This window comes from Nothobranchius furzeri, chromosome 2, assembly GCF_043380555.1.
Source record: "Nothobranchius furzeri strain GRZ-AD chromosome 2, NfurGRZ-RIMD1, whole genome shotgun sequence".
NCBI classification, from domain to species: Eukaryota; Metazoa; Chordata; class Actinopteri; order Cyprinodontiformes; family Nothobranchiidae; genus Nothobranchius; species Nothobranchius furzeri.
Window position 1 is genome coordinate 14,821,011 of NC_091742.1, and position 13,419 is coordinate 14,834,429.

Below are 13,419 nucleotides of genomic sequence, written 5' to 3' on the forward strand. Positions count from 1 at the left end.
GTCGTTGGTCTGGTTCTGGGTTTCTAGGCTCAAAGGTGCATAAGAATTTACAGTTAGACATAACTTAAGCTTCTCATTAATGTATTACTGAGTATTTTCACCGAACAGCTAATCAGAGTAACACTACCCATCAAACATTGGTCCGACGACGACGTCGTGTCCACGGCCAAAAATAGTCATGGTAGGACGGTCCAAATAAAAAAAATTTAACATAACATTTCCTAAAGATCCACTCAAATTTGTAGTTACATATATAATTGTTACGTGTAATTCACGTTCAAAAAAGACGTCGGTTCAACTTTCATTTTGGAACAATTTTTCAACCATGACGGGACGTGTCGGCCCGACGACTTTTCAACGTTGATTAAACGTCCGGATGTTTGCTGGGTAGCTACGTTTGCATGGGCATGAGTAATCTGAATAAATGCCCTATAAGTTCAGAAATTCTTCATGTAAACATATCAGTCGGAATATTCTGATCGGATCCTGCTCAATCGGAATTAAATTCCATTCCGATTGAGAGAGGTGGTTTTGTCCGATCATCATTCCGATTGACGTCCTTGTACACCCTCGTTCGGATTCTTGGATTATAATATTGCCCACTGCACACGTGTGCTACTTGGGCGGGACATCTTTCCGCCTTTGCTGGTGTTCAGGACAAGTGGAAACGTTTGCAGGAGGTAAACAGACATTATCCTGCTCTCATCTCCTGTGGCAGTGGAGCGGTAGCGTTATGTACCGCTGAGCCTGTAGCTCAGTAAAAAAAAAAAAGGCGAACGGGTCAAAATGTGAAGAAGGTCAATAATGGGGGGCGTAAGTAAACAGGCAAAGCTAGAGAATAAGAAATAAAATGAGAAGAGAAAGACGTGCAGGCAGGATGATGTTTGTTTACAATTTGTTTTCCGGTAAAGAACTCATGCACATGCTCACCCGGTTTAATCTGACTGAATACCTGGTGCATGAATACTCACAGGAGGATTGGATCATTTCAGTTAGTGTCCATGTAAACAGAGATTTGGGATTTCCAATCAACCAAGATTTCAATCGGATATGGGAAATTTGGCCCACGTATATATAGCTAATGACGTGACGAGTGACTCTGGACAGAAAATCTAGAAGGTTCAAACAACTCAACAAAAACAGGAGAGGAACGACTGTGGTGCTGCAGGTTCTCAGCGGATTCTGATTTACCGGTTTCATGTTGGCTGAACTGACGTTGGACTTCTGATGAGAAAAAAAAGAAACGATAAAAATCTAGAACTAATCTAGGAAAGTAAAATATTAAATAATGTGATTAAACCTCCTCTGGTGTCGGGTTACATGTACCGTATTTTCCGGACTATAAGCCGCTACTTTTTTCCCACGCTTTGAACCATGCGGCTTATAATGAGGTGCGGCTTTACTGAAGATTTTCCTTCACCTGCAGGGGGCGCTCTAGCAGAAAGTGAAACAGGTGGAAGTCAAAAGTGGAAATCGAAGAAAGTGCTCATTTTAATTTAGCACATGCAAGCAGCCGGCACCACGAAGAATTTTTTTCAAATCCACGCCCCCTCATCATGGTAACTACACGTATGAGTTCATATGTTGCCGCATTTAAGTTGAAGGCCATCGATCTGGCAGTAAAGGAGGGAAACAGTGCTGCCGCACGTGAGCTTCGCATGAATGAATCCATGGTTCGGCGCTGGAGACGGCAGCGGGAAGAACTCATTCAAGCCAGCTTCACCCGGGGATGATGACAGCAACACGGACAGCGACACAGACATCACCACAGAAAAGGTATGTGACTAAGCTCTTCTGAGGCTGTTCAACTCCGACACTGAAGAAGAGGACTTTAATGGCTTTAGTGCGCAAGAGGAAGATGAGAGCGAATGACTTTTTCTGGTAGGCAGGTGTGTTTTATTTACTAACCAGGCATGTTTTGTGTGCAGTTTTTAATTTCTAATCATCCAGGGCTTATTAATGCTGTGGCAGCGCTGTTCTTTTCTTCTAAACATGCATGCAAGTTACCGGTAATAACGTGTCAGTTCTGTTTTTATTTTATAACCATCCAGAAATATGAATGCTATCAGTGCTGTTTTCTTTTCTAAACTTGCAGGCACGTTCACCCGTGTTTAAAATTTGTTTTGTTGAATTAAAACAACAACGAAAAACCTCCGTGTAGCGTCTTTCTGTCTAATTATCTTATGTTATGGCCATACATGCGCTGTGCGCCGGAGACCTGCATGTGGCTGCTGCACCGCGGCTTGTATTTGAGTGCGGTGTGTGTGTGTGGAAAACCTTTTTTTTTTTTTGTTGTGCGCTTATATTGAGGTGCGCTCTATAGTCCAGAAATTACGGTATCTGGATTTGGTAATGATGCAGCACAACTAAAAACAAACACACACATACACATACACACACACATACACATACGCACACACACATACGCACACTTACAAGAATGGACCTGACCCTGAGTCTTTGTTGTGTCTTTTATTTTGATGGTATCAGCAGGTTACCAACCAACAGTCAGCTCAAGGCACACACTGAGGAGAACACACACACACACACACACACACACACATGCACACACACAGAGGAACACACTTTCTGTGTTGGCTCAGGTTCAGCTCATTATACCAGTCCGTCAGCAGGGACCGGCTACGTCTCCGTACTATCACAGAGGACAGCATGCGTGTGTGTGTGCGTGTGCGTGCGTGTGTGTGTGTGTGCGTGTGCGTGCGTGTGTGTGTGTGTGTGTGTGTGTGTGTGTGTGTGTGTGTGTGTGTGTGTGTGTGTGTGTGTGTGTGTTCTCCCCTTCAGTTCTTCTCAAAGCTCTGCAGTTTTCAACCAATTAAAAGACAATCTGTCTCTCTGGGCCACCAGTCTCCCTTTGGCTCTGTGTGTGTGTGTGTGTGTGTGTGTGTGTGTGTGTGTGTGTGTGTGTGTGTGTGTGTGTGTGTGTGTGTGTGTGTGTGTGTGTGAGCTGGGAGTAGTTTAGCGTTTGCTTATTTTTATTTTGTGATTTGGAACATTTTCTCTCACCGGGGCGCTCTGGGCCTCGGAGACTTCAACTCGACATGAAAACGTTTGAAGATGAGCAGAAAGACTTCTCTAAAAGATTAAATTTGTCCTGTAATTCTGTGACATTTTTATTTAGCTTCTTAACTTTAACCAGTTGGTTTATTATAACTTGTTTGCATCTAAATTTAAAATCAAATACAGTTTGTACTGAAACCGCCTTTATGGGTCTGTGGCTTAGCGTCCTCATTTGTTCGTGTCACGAATTTAAAAACAGAAAAAAACATTTTAGCTCTTCTGGTGACAGAGCTCAGAATAATTTTTTTTTTCAGAAAAGTGTATAAAAATATAAAACCTTATGCGTGTCACTGAGCTGTGTTGGTTGGAGACCAGTTTCAGACACAAAGATGAAAGAAATTACAACTGTTTAAAATGTCTATTGTGTTTGTGTGATGTTACTGCAAACAGATTTGGACAGTATAGAGCTAAACAATCCTGTATAAAGTCTGCTTTTTAACCTGTTAACAATTCCTGCAGTAAAGCAGTAAGTTGAACTTTATGGGATCTTTCAGTGTTGCCTGTTTGGTGATTTATTTAACTTTTATTACTTTTTTACTATGGCGATACCACTAGTGTGTTTATGAGCATGGCATTTACACACACAGGCACGCAGATAGCGTGGGGGACGGGGGGGATCTGTCCCACCCAGATTCAGGTCGACCCCGATCCGTCCCCCCCAACTAAGGCCAGAAAGAAAACAAAATCGGAGGTTAAGCGCTTGAAGCTCCTTTTTCCAATTACACTGAATGCAGCATGACGTAAACAAACACGGACTCCAGAGCATCGACATATATACCGAAGAGGCACAAAAGTGGTTGCTGCTAGGATGCAGGATGAAGCGAAAAAGGCAAGCAATGATTACTGCGTATTTAAAAAAGACCAACAGTGTACGTAGGCGGGACCGATCTGTCCGTTTATGGGTGTTGGTTATAGTTTCAGTAAGTTGTTGTCAGTGTTGGGACTTACTCGTTATAAGCGCCAAAGCCTCTTTGCTGACTTTAACAAGTCTCATCTACAAATATGATGCTCATGAAGTTACTATTTTACACCAGAAGATAGTGGAGATGTGGAACCTTCAGGCTGAGCAAAGTTTGGGAGATTTTAGAGTTTGAAAAACGCCTCCCACCTTGAGACTCCCAGTCGGGGAGAGGAGGAGATGTGCGCAACTTGAAGGGCGCAAATATTAGATAAAACGTAGACCAGCAGGTCTGGTCTTTGTTGACCGATCACTTTGTCTGGTAATGACTGACTCTGATTATGAAGCAGAATATTGACTCTGATGAAGAAATTCACTCATCCAGCCAGGAAGATTGAGCTGCTGCAGCATCAGACAGCTGGTGCTGCACGAGAGGTGTGTGGAGTTTACAAGCTCCAAATGTTGGGTTTGATGTTTGTTTAACCTTCTTTGGGACGTGATGGATGTAGAAACGATGGTAAAACACCAAAAAGAAGGAATGCACCGGTGAGCTCAGCAACACCAAAAGACCCGGAAGACCACGGAAAACAACTGTGGTGGATGACCGAAGAATCCTTTCCCTGGTGACGAAAACACCCTTCACAACAGTTGGCCAGATCAAGAACACTCTCCAGGAGATAAGTGTATCTGTGTCAAAGTCAACAATCAAAATAAGACTCCACCAGTGTGAATACAGACGGTTCACCACAAGATGTAAACCATTGGTGAGCCCCAAAAACAGAAAGGCCAGATTAGAGTTTGCCAAACAACATCTAAAAAAGCCTTCACAGATCTGGAACAACATCCTATGGACAGATGAGACCAAGATCAACTTGTACCAGAGTGATGGGAAGAGAAGAGTATGGAGACAGAAAGGAACTGCTCATGATCCTAAGCATAACACCTCATCAGTGAAGCGTGGTGCTGGAAGTGTCATGGCGTGGGCATGTATGGCTGCCAGTGGAACTGGTTCTCTTGTATTTATTGATGATGTGACTGCTGACAAAAGCAGCACGATGAATTCTGAAGTGTTTCGGGCAATATTATCTGCTCATATTCAGCCAAATGCCTCAGAACTCATTGGACGGCGCTTCACAGTGCAGTTGGGCAATGACCGAAAGCATACTGCAAAAGCAACCAAAGAGTTTTTGAAGGGAAAGAAGTGGACAGTTTTGCAATGGCCAAGTCAATCACCTGACCTGAATCCGATTGAGCATGCATTTCACTTGCTGAAGACAAAACTGAAGGGAAAATGTCCCAGGAACAAGCACGAACTGAAGACTGTTGCAGTAGAGGCCTAGCAGAGCATCACCAGGGATGAAGCCCAACGTCTGGTGATGTCTATGTGTTTCAGACATCAGGCTGTAATTGAATGCAAAGAATTTGCAACCAAGTATTGAAATGTATAAGTTTGATTTAGAAGAAGAAAAGATCATTTCTATAGCGCCTCTCAAGATAAAAATCACGAGGCGCTTCACAAAAACAAAAAAATGTAAAAATACAAAAAAGAATTTAGAAAATGGTTAATAATATATTTAAAATGAGCAAAAAATAGACAATTGTGATTTAAAAATTTTAAGAAAGAGAGAGCGTGAATAGGAAAGGGGGAAATCAGTGGATCCTGAGGAAGTTGGAATAGGTGGGGAGAGCAGAATAAAGAGAGAGTGGTGAAGAAGGTCATACAAACGTCAGCTTGAACAAGTGAGTCTTCAGCTGCTTTTTAAAGGAGTCCACCGAGTCCACTGATCTCGGGTTCAGGGGGAGAGAGTTCCAGAGTCTGGGGGCCACAGCAGCAAATGATCTGTCACCTTTGGTCTTTAGCCTGGTGCGCTGCACAACCAGTAGACTTTGACCACTGGACCTCAGGGACCTGCTGGGGGTGTAGGGACTAAGAAGATCACCAATGTAAGATGGTGCTTATCCATGTAAGGCCCTATAGACCAGAACCAGGATCTTGAAATGAGCGCTGAAGTTGACTCACAGCCAATGAAGCTAGAGGAGAAGTGGGGTGATGTGGGTGTGTTTGGAGGACTTGGTCAGAAGCCGAGCACAGGCATTCTGAACCACCTGTAGACGGTTCAGGGAGGTTCTGCTCAGACACGTGAAAAGAGAGTTGCAGTAGTCTAAGCGTGAGGAGATGAAGGTGTGGAGAACTGTCTCAAGTTCAGAGTGGGACAGAATGGGACTCAGCTTAGCAATGTTCCTGAGGTGGAAGAAGGAAGAGCGAACAGGAGAACTGATATGAGAATCCAGGGTGAGAGCTGGGTCAAAGGTCACGCCAAGATTCCTGATGGAAGGTTTGGTGTGAGAAGCAAGCTGTTTGGTGTGAGAAGCAAGCTGACCAACAGAGTCTCTGGCTTTGGGAACCAGCTTGTCTGGGGCACAGATGAGGATCTCAGTCTTATCTTCATTCAGCTGTAGAAAGTTCCCACCATCCAGGTTTTGATAGAGTCTAATCAGGTGTGTAACAGCTGCAGCTTAGACATCTCATGAGGCTTAAAGGAGATGTACAGTTGGATGTCATCTGCATAAAGATGGTAGGAGATTCCTTTGAAGGAGCTCAGGATGTGCTGAAGAGGAAGCAGATAGAGGAGGAAGAGCAGAGGCCCCAGCACAGAACCTTGTGGGACACCATGGGTAAAGGAGGTGGTGGAGGACCTAAACTTGGAGACGGCCACAGAAAAGGAGCACTCAGAAAGATAAGAGGACAACCACTCCAAAGCAGTTCCTGATAGGCCTACCCAGTCTCTCAGCCTCTCCAGAAGCAGGTGATGGTCAACAGTGTGAAAGGCTGCAGTCAGGTCCAGCAGGACCAGAGCAGAACAGTCCCCTGCGTCACTGTGAGTCAGAAGGTCATTGGAGACCCTAAGAAGAGCTGTTTCAGTAGAATGAGCTCTACGAAAACCTGACTGGAAGCTATCATAGATGTTATGTTCATCAAGAGCAGCTGTGAGTTGTTTAGCCACAACCTTTTCCAAGATCTTGGAGATGAACGGAAGTAATAAATAAATAATTCACGTCATGAATTGCAGACCAGAACCACCTCCGACCCAGTGCAGCTGGCACCGAACCGCAGCCACTAGTCCCCACTGCTCCCGACCGGCGGCACCCGCCTAAAACGGGCCCGTTCGGGCGGGCGGAGGGACCAGCGATGCTCGGCCGGTGAACAGTCTCCTGCGTCATGGCATGTTCTGGAAGCAGAACGTCAGAGAACCTTACACCAGGTGTAACAGTGCAAGAAAGATTTTGTCGTGTCTCGTCCATCTCCCATTAAGTTCAGAGCAACTCGCGTTTTTACCTTCTGAGCCGACGTAAAACTCCGGGCAGATTCCTTAATATGTCTCACACAAACAAGGACTGTCCGTAGCCTACTTAACTTTATGACACAGGGTAAAACAAGGAATTGTTGATATAGAAATGAATACACACAACTTCACAAGATGGAAGAAAAAGGCATGGATCCGAGCGATGGAGGCTGTGAAAGCCGACCCGATCACCGGTCCAAAATAAAATAAAAAAAATAATTAACCCTACGCTGCCGTGTTGTTATCAGACGGACAACCGTAGCAAACTGTAGATTCTACACACCGTAGCGATTTACAAGAACCACCGCCAATGCGGGTTTTGTGAGGACACAGACTGACTGTGTCAGAAATGGTTTAACAATCTAACGGGACTTTAAAAAACGCACGCAATCTGAATGCAGTAACGCGGGACGGCCATGCTTCGCTTTACGACGTTTACCTAGCAATCAAGATACGGTAGGAGTCACCGAGCATTCCGTTTAAAAAGCGCACGCAATCTGAATGCAGTAACGCGTGACGGCCATGCTTCGCTTTACGACGTTTACCTAGCAATCAAGCTACGGTAGGAGTCACCGAGCATTCCGTTCAGATTCGGTTTCTATAAGTCGCCCATGCAATGGAGATATTTTCCACAATAGCTCGCCCACAGTGTCAACACACTGAGACGAAAGGTGTCCGAGAATTTAGTCTCGGTTCGGAGAATTTAGTGATAATTTTAGGAACTGAGGATAAGCTGCTCACGGTAGCTCACCCAGCAATGGTCAGAGCGGAAACGTAGCTTTCCGACCTGAGGTTAGACTAGAGACGCGGCGGCGCGTCAAAATGGACAGAATTGAGTCAAAAGCACAACTCACACGTTCGCTCCGAAGGCGAAGATGGGATAAATCAAAGTTAGGTCTGTAATTTGCGGTCAATTTGAGATCGGAGATCTTCCCGGTCAAGTTTCCACCAGGACGCCTCCCGGAAGAGTGACTTCAGCGGAACAATTTCCGGTTAATTTCAAAATAAGACATCAAAGTGAAACACAGAGAAAAGCGTTGTTTGTAGCTTTTAGATGTAAGAAAGCAGACATATCGCAGATATAGAAGACTGGATACGCTCGCCATTAAATGTAGCGTTATGGATTTATGCTCTTTTATGAAAGAGAAACCATGCTACGTATTAATTCGGAATATTAATTTTAATAAATCAATAACCAAATTTTATATTGTTCAGAAGACTCAAAGGTTGTTTTCATCCATAAACTGCCGATAATATCTGAGTGTCTGTGTTTCAGTTCAATGAGGAAACAAGTTTGAAGGATTAACAGTTTTAATTCTTCAAATTAAACTAATGATTTTGAAAATTGACAAACAGGAAATAACAATCACATTGGCAACTTTGTGGGACAATCTTTTAACAGTTTATATGCTGTTCTTGCTCAAATAGACCTTCTGGTGAATTTATGAAGATTGCGAATGTTGTGACATGAATGCGTGTGTGAGTCTGATTTTGCTTCAGGAAGAAACAGGTGTCTGAGTGAAGTGATGGTTTGGATAAACTTAGGTCTTATCAGAGAACTGCATCAAACGCTAAAACCGTGCTCTGTCTCACCGAACTCTTGTGGACCCTCTTTCGGATCCGGGCCGTGGAGGATGTTGTGGTTCATCCAGATGACACCGGCGGCTGACAGGAGACGTAGGTGTCGAACGGAACCGGTCCAGAGTTGCCCTCGGTACACGTGGATGGTAGAGCGTTTTATCGATGCGCTTTCTTAAGTTAATTCACTCAGAAATCAAAAGACTCGGTAATGAGTCTTCGTTAGAAGTCGCGCTTCAGCTATTCTGCCTGGCTTGGCAGAAACAGCGTGAAAGGGGGGAAGAACGAGCCAACAGGCTCTGCCCCCCCTTTGGTTTTCAGGTCTGTTCTCTCCCCTTGTCCAACACGAACTGAATCATAAAACTGAAAACTTACCAAAAACCTCTCTTCTCAAAGCAAAACATGTGCGTCATCAAATGTGTCTGGAGTTTACTGTGGGCAGATGTGTGTGGGTGTGTGTGAATGTTTGTGTGCTTGAGTGTGAAGGTCAGTACCACACATTCAACATTATCTACTTAAGTGTGGATTCATTAATCCATTATAATTACCCCAAAGCATACTAGTCATTCATTTGATTAAACACATTTATAATGAGCAAAATGATAATGGTTATTTTAACATTAAAATCACGAAAAAGAAGTTTAAACTTTATGTTTTGACTTGGTCTGGGTACAACTCATGTAAACACATCTTCTGGTAGACTGCAGGTGGCAGATGTTATGGTTTCCTCCCAGACTCGCTGGCGTTCAGGTCTTAATCTGTGGGTGAAAGTTCTCAGCGACCCAGCTATGACCCAGCTGCGTCCAACACCACCATTGTGACAGAAAACCCATATTTCCTCACGTTACAGTTGCAAGCAACATAAGCGACTGTTTTATTGCCTTTTATGTTGCCGTATTTCTTTATTTTTGACTGGAGAGGTAGGACATAGAGCAGCCACTTGATGGAAGTGGTTTAGCATTTTTGAGGATGGTGAAGTGGTCTGCTTAGGATGAGAGAAGTCAAGAGACCTCCTTAAATTTCTTAAGTTTTTGTGATGTTTTAACAGTTTAGCAGGTTAGTAACCAGCCTCAGAGTCCTCCCGGCTCAGCTGGTTACTTGCTTCTGAACATTTAATGGACCGTCACATTGATTTGCATATTTTGGGCCATTAAACGCAAATTGTGTGTAATTTACATCACAGCTAACCCAAAGCAAAGCTGTCAGTGTTTTAAATGTGTGATCTCTCGTGTTGCCACAAACTCATCAGACTTTTTATTCCTGTTTTAGGGATTTCAGCTTGTTGATGCACAGGATATTTTAGAAGACGGTGAATTCATTAAGTGTTTAAAAAGTTGCTCAATAGTTGCATATTTAACAAACATTGGAACATCCTGGAATAGTGACAGACAAATGTAGCTAAATATGTATTATGTAAAAATGCTGTAAAAATGACTAATTTGGTTACTGCTGTCTACACTTACACTTTATAATAAGCAGTGGGTGTTTATAATGCCGTGATAGTTTTTAGTTTAGTCTCTTTCCCACCCTTAATGAATAATAAATACTCATTAATGATTTATAAAGTGGTACAGATGAATTAAAAACACACATTTAAACCATTTATTAACCATTTATAATGGAGCCTAATCTTAAAGTGGCAGCAAAATATTTTAGCATTAAAGGGTAAACGGCCTGTTTTTGGAAAACGCCTTTTTATGGTTCTGCAACCCCCCAAGGTGCTTCACTACGCAGTCATTCACCCATTTACACACATTCACACGCTGGTGATGGTGAGTTGTAGCTACAGCTGCCTCGGGGCGTAGTGACAGTCTGCCGGGCACAGGCGCCACCGGTCCCACTGACCACCACCAGCAGCCCAACAGACATTGATCCCACGCCAACGTGGTGTCCACGTCCAAAAATGGTTGTGGTAGGACGGCCCGAATTTGTAAAAAAAAAAAAAAAAAAAAAAAAGTATAACAGATCATGTCTTAAAAATCCATTCAGATACATTTGGACTACTGCAACGCTCTGTATGCTGGTCTGGCCCAGTGCACGGTTGCACGGCTCCAGTTTGCGCAGAACTCTGTGGCTAGGTTCCTGACAGGCACTAGATGTCGAGAGCACATTACCCCAGTGCTGGCTACTCTGCACTGGCTCCCGGTAAAATATCGAGCTATGTTTAAAATCTTAACTCTCGTTTATAAGGCCCTCCAGGGCAGTGCACCCTCGTACATTACTGCGCTTTTGAACAGGTATGCTCCATCTCGGTCTCTTCGCTCAGCCGAGCAGGAACTTCTGGTGGTCCCCCGGTTGAAATATCGATCGAGGGGTTGTCGTGCTTTTTCTATTTTGTCTCCAACTCTGTGGAACGAATTGCCACTGAGCATTAGGCAGGCACCATCCCTTCAAGTCTTTAAGTCTCGTTTAAAGACTCGTTTTTATTTGATTGCGTTTTAGCGCTAGGGTCATTTGAATTGCCCTGACATTATGGTTTTAACTATTCTTCTTTTTAACCCAGATGCTTGATTTTTTTTGTCCAGCATTTGTTTTTTATAGACTAGTCTTACTCCGATATCTCTCTTTATCTGTAATAGTGTTTGCTTGATATTTTATGATTTTATGTTTTTATCCTGCTTTTATGCCCATGTACTGGTAATGTTTTTCCTTTAATGATGTTGTTCAGCACCTTGGGCTTCCGATAATGTTGTAGAAGGTGCTATACAAATAAAATTTGATTGATTGATTGATTGATTTGTACATGCCTACAGTTATATGTATAATTGGTATTTTGACAATTAGTTACGTGTAGTTCAACATAGAATCCCAGCAAACATTGGTCCGGCGGCGACGTGGTGTCCACGGTCAAAAATGGTCGTGGTAGGACGGTCCAAATAAAAAAAATTTAACATAACATTTCCTAAAACTCCACTCAGATTTGTAGTTACATGTTTAATTGTTACGTGTAATTCACGTCCAGAAAAGACGTCGGCTCAGCTTTCATTTTGGAACTATTTTTCAACCATGACGGGACGTGTCGGCCCGACGACTTCTCAACGTTGATTAAACATCCGAATGTTTGCTGGGAGGCAGGGCGGGTAAAGTGTCTTGCGCAATGACACAACAGCAGCATTCTCTGGTGGGAGGATCGAACCCACAGCCCTCTGACACCTGACACCTGCTCTTTTTTTTTAGGAATGTTGAGGCTAATGCTTACACTCTATCACCAGATAAACAAGGCACCAAGGAGTTTCTTGAGTTCCAGTTTTTACCAGTTTAACCGACTGTGAGATGTTTATGCGCTTTGAAAAAGATATATTTTGGAAGTTAACAGAAAAGCTGCTGTTTGCAGTAAAAAACTCTAATGCTTACTGATTCGCCTTCTAAAGTTTAGCACATATTGTAAATAAAACTTTGTTTTCTAAAAGCATTTAAAAGTTTTACATCCAAAACACAAAAATAAAATGATTAAACTGCTATTTAAACTTCAAGTGTCAATCTAACAAAGGAAAACCTTCACGGAAAACAAAGGAGATTTTCCTTCTGCAGCGCTCCTCGCTAAAAACTCCTGAATACACCGAGGACGGCTACAATTACATTAAAAGGGGGTGTAATTTTGGAGTTTTGTGCTAAACTTAAAGAGGTTTGATTTCTGAGACAATACGGGCCCTCTGAAATCTTTTCATCTCCCACAATCAAAGAGTTGCATTCTGAAGGTGAGGCGCTCGTGTCGATATTTAATCAAGTTCCGATCCAAGAATTGATTTCTGTCTCTGCTAAGTGAGAGATGAGCAGACTCAAAGATGGTCGGGATGTGGAGCCCATGAGGTTCTTCTTCCTCTGTTTCCTAAATAAATGTGCAAAACTACGTGTTTATAAAAGTATTTACCTTAATTATCTGAACCATTTAAAGAAATGCTTAGTGTATTTTAGCTCACAGTATCTTTTTTTATTCCTAGAGTTCAAGCAACACTAAATAATTCCTACTGGTTGAAAGCTGTCCTAAACACCCCTTTATAGCCTGCTATAGCTAGCGCTAACAACAAGCTAAAGCTAGCATGAGCCAATTGATACCAAATAAGCCATGAAGTAAAACACAAATATCTTACAAGTCCAATAGTTGTAGGGTAAGAAGCTCGGTCATTCGGGAGGGGCTCGGAGTAGACCCGCTGCTCCTCCACATCAAGAGGAGCCAGTTGAGGTGGCTCGGGCATCTGGTCAGGATGCCTCCTGGACGCCTCCCTGGTGATGTTTCCCGGGCACGTCCAACAGGGAGGAGACCTAAAGGTAGACCCAGGACATGGTGGAGGGACTATGTCTCTCACCTGGCCAGGGAACACCTTGGGATTCCCCCGGAGGAGCTGGCCCAAGTGGTTGGAGAGAGGGAAGTCTGGGCCTCTCGACTTAGGCTACTGCCCCCATGACACGACTCCGGATAAGCAGATGAAAATGGATGGATGGATGGTCCGGTAGCAACAAAGTCAGGTCACTATCAGTCCGTTATGTCATAGCCGCCTTTAGCTCCCTTAAACTAGTGTA

At 43.4% G+C, this 13,419-nt stretch overlaps 1 protein-coding gene across 1 annotated transcript in view; it reads left to right on the forward strand.

The window, feature by feature from the left end:
* galnt14 (UDP-N-acetyl-alpha-D-galactosamine:polypeptide N-acetylgalactosaminyltransferase 14 (GalNAc-T14)) overlaps positions 1–13,419 on the forward strand; it is a 198,290-nt gene that overhangs the window by 118,423 nt on the left and 66,448 nt on the right. The window lies entirely within an intron of this gene.